At 40.6% G+C, this 5,361-nt stretch overlaps 1 pseudogene; it reads left to right on the top strand.

The window, feature by feature from the left end:
- Window positions 1–1,211: 1,211 nt before the first annotated feature.
- LOC121498583 lies at window positions 1,212–1,700 on the top strand (annotated as a pseudogene).
- Window positions 1,701–5,361: the final 3,661 nt, after the last annotated feature.

The raw sequence follows: 5,361 nt of genomic DNA, 5'->3' as shown, positions 1-5,361 counted from the left end.
TTTAAGTAATGGTAGTATTACAAGAATGACTTTGTGTCCTCAGACCATGTTGGAGGGGTCCTTACCAATGTAAGAGGCTGGATGAGGAAATTATCTAAGCTAAGACTTGAGCAGGAATGTGTGCTTGGGAGGGTGGAGGTGCTATGGATTGGTTTGGTAAAACAGTCCCAGGGAGAGGGAACTTGGCAGGGAGAACCTGAAGAGGGCATAGGACATCTTTAAAATAAGAACATATACATATCAGGCTCTAATTCTGCAAACAAATTCATGGTTGGCATTGTGTTTGTATTGAAAAATAAAAGAATATGACCTAAAAGTGAATTAAGTGCCATAGGAAATAAACTCTTCTGGTTATACCAGGTCAGGATGATCAGAAGGGATGTGTCAGGAGGTTTCCTATTAATTCCTTATTTTTAATTATTTGTTCATTTCACACTTATCACATGTCAAATGGTGGTAAGAATTCTATTAAGAAACTCATTGAATGTCCCAAATAGACTAGGGATGTTACATAATGAATGGATGTTCATGATCTTTTTTATCTTCAGAAGGTTTTTGTTCCAGTTGAACTCACATCTTATTGATGGACATAGTAATTATGAGTAGAATATCAGATTTGGTTTCCAGTGCAATGTGCCTAAAATGTAGTGTTTCAGAAGCTTTTAGTAGTGCTTATTAAAAATGCATATTTCCTCTTTTCCTGCCATCAACAAGCTGCACAGAGGCAGAAGCTAAGGTCCATTCAAGATGTGGCTTCACCCATAACACACCACCATAGCAATACTCCAGTAATCCTGCTTTATAAGAGGTGCTGAAGACTGCCCTCATTCACCATGGCCTGGTCCATGGAATTTGTGAAGCTGCCCATGTCTTGACACCAAGCCCAGCTTTGTGTGCTTGCTTCTAACTGTGATGTGTCTATGTATGTCAAGTTGGTGGAGGCCCTTCATGGTGAACAACAAATTAACCTAATTTAGGTTCATGAGAATAAGAAACCAGGGGAAGAGCAGACCTTTGTAAAACTAACAGAGGGAAAATCCTAGAGTGGTTGGTTACAGTTGTGTGGTAAAGCACAAAGGTAGCAAAGAATCTCAAGGATGTCACAAAGAATACTTCAAAGGCAAAAACTGTTGAACGAATAAACTTGGCACTTGTTTTAAAAAAAAATGTATATCGGAGGTGCTTGGGGAGCCGCGGGCTTTGGTGCAGACATGGCCAAATCCAAGAACCATACTACACACAACCAGTCATGAAAATGGCACAGAAATGGCATCAAGAAACCCCAGTCACAAAAATACGAATCTCTTAAGAGGGTAGACCCCAAGCTCCTGAGGAACATGTACTTTGCCAAGAAGCACAACAAGAAGAGTCTGAAGAAGATGCAGGCCAACAATGCCAAGGCCATGACTGCATGTGCTGAGGCTATCAAGGCCCTTGTCAAGCCCAAGGAGGTTAAGCCCAAGATCCCAAAGGGTGGCAACAGCAAGCTCAATCGACTTGCCTACATCGCTCACCCCAAGCTCGGGAACCATGCTCGTGCCCGCATTGCCAAAGGTCTCAGGCTCTGCTGGCTAAAGGCCAAGGCCAAGGCTCAAACCAAGGCCCAGGCTGCAGCTGCGACCCCGGCTCCAGCTCCTGCTCCTACTCCTACAGCGCAGGTTCCCAAAGGTGCCCAGGCCCCCACAAAGGCTCCAGTGTAGAGCCTTCTGCCTGCCAATGTGAGGATGGAAGGACTGGCATGACCCCTGGGCTTCTGTCTGCATGGGCCTGGTGTCTTTCTGTGCTATTTGTACAAATAGACCTGCGGCAGGATCTGTCAAAAAATATATATATCTTAAGCTCACTATGAACCCAGTTAGAATTTCTATGGTGGGATCTAGAGTGCTAACAGACTCCCAGGGTGATTCTACAGCATACCAAAGTTTGAGAACTTCCACTCTATTGATGTGATTCTAAAGTTGCTTAATGGCAGCCTGGAGCCAAGCTGGCTAAATAGGAACTGTCTGGATATTTGTTTTTGCTTTTAATTATTAACTTAATTCTATACTTTATGTGGATTTCACTAGTTTTTCCACCAATATCCTTTTCCTGTTCTGGGATCCTATCCAGGATACCACATTACATTTAGTCATTGTGTTTTATAGTCTCCTCTGGTCTATGATAGATTCTTAGTGTTTCTTTTTCTTTCTTTCTTTTTTTTTTTGTTGTTATTTTGTTTGTTTGTTTGTTTTTATGACCTTGATAGCTTTGAAAAGTCTTGGCCAGGTATCTTGTAGAATGCCCTTCAGTTTGGGTTTGTTTGATATTTTTCCCATAGTTATACCAGGGTTACAGATTGGGGGAAGAATACCACAGAGGAAGTATCCTTCTTATCACATTTTATCATAGGTACTACTCTCAACAAGATTTATCACTGTTGATGCTAACCTTGATCACTGGGCCAACAGAGTGTTTGCTAGTCTCTCCACTGTAAGTACTCCTCTACTCCAACACTGTACTCTTTGGAGCCACAAAGCACAACCCACAACCAAGGAGGAGGTGGGAATTCACCTTCACTTCCTGGAGTGGAGAGTATCTACATAAATTATTTGGAATTCTTGAAATTCTTTTGTAAGGGAGGTGTATCTCTTCTTCCCCATTTATTTAATTAATTTATTTAATCATTCATGTATACCAGTTCTTTTTTTTTTTTACATTCTAGGTTATAATCTAATAGTATGCTATGTATTTTATGCTCGGATTTTCCAGCTTTGGTCCTTGGAAGCTTTTTCAGATTGAGTTCTGTGTCCCTTTGACATGCATTTTGCATTTTGAGCATCTTAACAAGATGCTACAAGCTCATCTTGTGTTTCCAACTCTAAATCAGCTATTTCTCTCAGCAGAGTTCTTTTTTTTTTTTTAAAGAGATTTATTTATTTATTCATGAGAGACACACATTGAGAGAGAGAGAGAGAGAGAGAGAGAGAGAGAGAGAGAGAGAGAAAGGCAAAGACATAGGCATTGGGGGAAGCAGGCTCCCCGTAGGGAGCCTGATGTGGAACTTGATCCTGGATCCCAGGATCATGACCTGAACCAAAGGCAGGCACCCAACCACTGAACCACCCAGAGTTCTTTTTCAAAATATAAATTCCTGCCTCCCAACCTCAGAAACTAAAATCCAGTTGGTCTAGGGAGGGAGCTTGAGAATATTTATTTTTAATTAAATGAAACGGAACATGCTTATAGTAAAAATAAATTCAAACAATGCAAAGGGTGTGTGTGTGTATGTGTGTGTGTATATATATATAGTGAGAGTCTATCAGTTTTCTTCCCTAATAGATATTAGGGAAGAACTATCACCAGTTTCTTACAAATCTTTTCAGAAATAATCTACACTTATTTCTGAATATGCATATATGTATACAGTATAAATCACCCATATTTTTACAGAAATGACAGTATGCTACAAAACATTAATGCATCTTACTGTTTTCACCTAACAAAACATCTTGGAAATTGTTACATGATCACAGATCAACATCATCATCTTCTATAGTGGCAGAGAGCTTCGGTGAATGGCCATGACATACTTTATTTCACCCACTGTTTATTGATAACCATTTAGATTGCCTCTGCATTTTGCCATCACAAGCAATGCTGCTAGGAACATCCTGTATATACATTTTCATTCATGTGTTAAGGCATCACTATGCTGAACTAGGAGCAGTGAAACATTGGGCCAAAAGGTATATGCCTCTAAGATTTTCATAGATTGACAAACTGTTGTCCAAAAAGGTTATGGTAACATGTACTCCCACCAACAATGTGTAAGAATTTTTCTTCACATTCTTGGTAATAAATTGTTAATGTTGTTAAACATTTTTATCTTTGCCAGTCTGATATGTGAAAAATAGTAACTCGATGTTCATCCTTTATGAATAATAGCAATTGTATTTTCATGTTAATATTAGAATTTTTGTAGGTGTATGATCTCCCTAATCATACTTTTGTCCTTTTTTCTATCAATTTATTATTTTTGTTATTGATCTGTAAGAACTCTTTCTATATTAAGAAAACCAGTATGTCTTTACTTTCTGTGTTGTAGGTATTTTTTCAGAACACATATTTTTGTAGTTTCCTGGGTAATTCTGAGGTCAGCCAGGTTGGGACTATGGCTAGGGAATTATATATTAATTAGCATGAATATGTTCCATGTGTTGGACACCTCCAGTCATACAAAATAGTAACTGATACCTTACCAGGTGTGGTCTAAGGGTAACAAAAATCTCTGCAAAACCATCTCAGCTACTGAAAGTAGAGATTCCCAGCATTAAATCTGCCCTTTAAGGGGTAAGGCAGCGGTTACCAGGGAGATCAACTGAGCACACTGACCCATTATTGTGCAACAGCAGACCGCCCATCCCTCCCCCCCTGGAATTGTCTCTAGGATTGGATACAGTTCGATCTAAGATAACAGAGACACTTTTACCATAATACCACAAGACATAGGCATGGCATTGTTAATCAGCCAGCATGAAAGTCCTGATTATCCTGTATACAACACATGCTGAGGGCAGAAATGATGAGATGCCTCTTCTCCCCCTTCAACCTTGCATACCTCAGGTCCCAAAGTCTTGTGATATCAAAATGGAAATGAACAATGCAGAGCCCAGCAGAAGAAATTAACCAAATGAAGGGCCATGCAGGGAAGGAAGACAGGAGGTCTAGAAAGAAAGGCTCTTCCTCCAAAGGGACGGAGCTGCCACCTGGGTGCCTGAGGGTCATAATGAGGCCCCTACTTAGTGAGAGCCCCAGAAAGGGCAAGCTGGTGGGAATGAGCAGAGGAGCCACTCCAGACTCCCTTTGTGGTCTCCAGAATGAATTAGAATGTTCTGCTGAACATAAAATGAAAGAGCTGTTCCATATATAACTTTGGATTCTGTGTCTGGCTAATTGTATCTGCACTACCCTTCCTTCCAAGATATTTGTGTAGAGGAGGGCTGTTTGTTGAGGGCTACATTCTGGGCCCAGACTCAAGCTGAGGAATTAAGAGCATCTCAGATGAAAAGCACAGACCAGTGGCTCTCAAAGCACAGTCCTAGGAGCAGCAGCATCAAGAACTGGGAACTTATTAGAAATGCATATTTGGGGACCCCATCCCAGCCCTACTGAATCAAAAACCCTGGGGATGTGACCTGATAGCCTCTGTACCAATAAGCATTCCAGGTGATTCTGAACTAATGTTTGAGAACCACTGCTCTTTTTTTTTTTTTTTTTTTAAGATTTTATTTATTTCTTCATGAGAGACACACAGAGAGGCAGACATAGGCAGAAGGAGAAGGAAGCTCCGTGCTGGGAGCCTGATTTGGGACTCAATCTGGG

This window comes from Vulpes lagopus, chromosome 9 (genome assembly GCF_018345385.1).
Source record: "Vulpes lagopus strain Blue_001 chromosome 9, ASM1834538v1, whole genome shotgun sequence".
In the NCBI taxonomy this organism is placed as follows: Eukaryota; Metazoa; Chordata; class Mammalia; order Carnivora; family Canidae; genus Vulpes; species Vulpes lagopus.
Note: the sequence above shows the minus strand (reverse complement) of the source record. Positions and strands in the feature narration are given on the sequence as shown.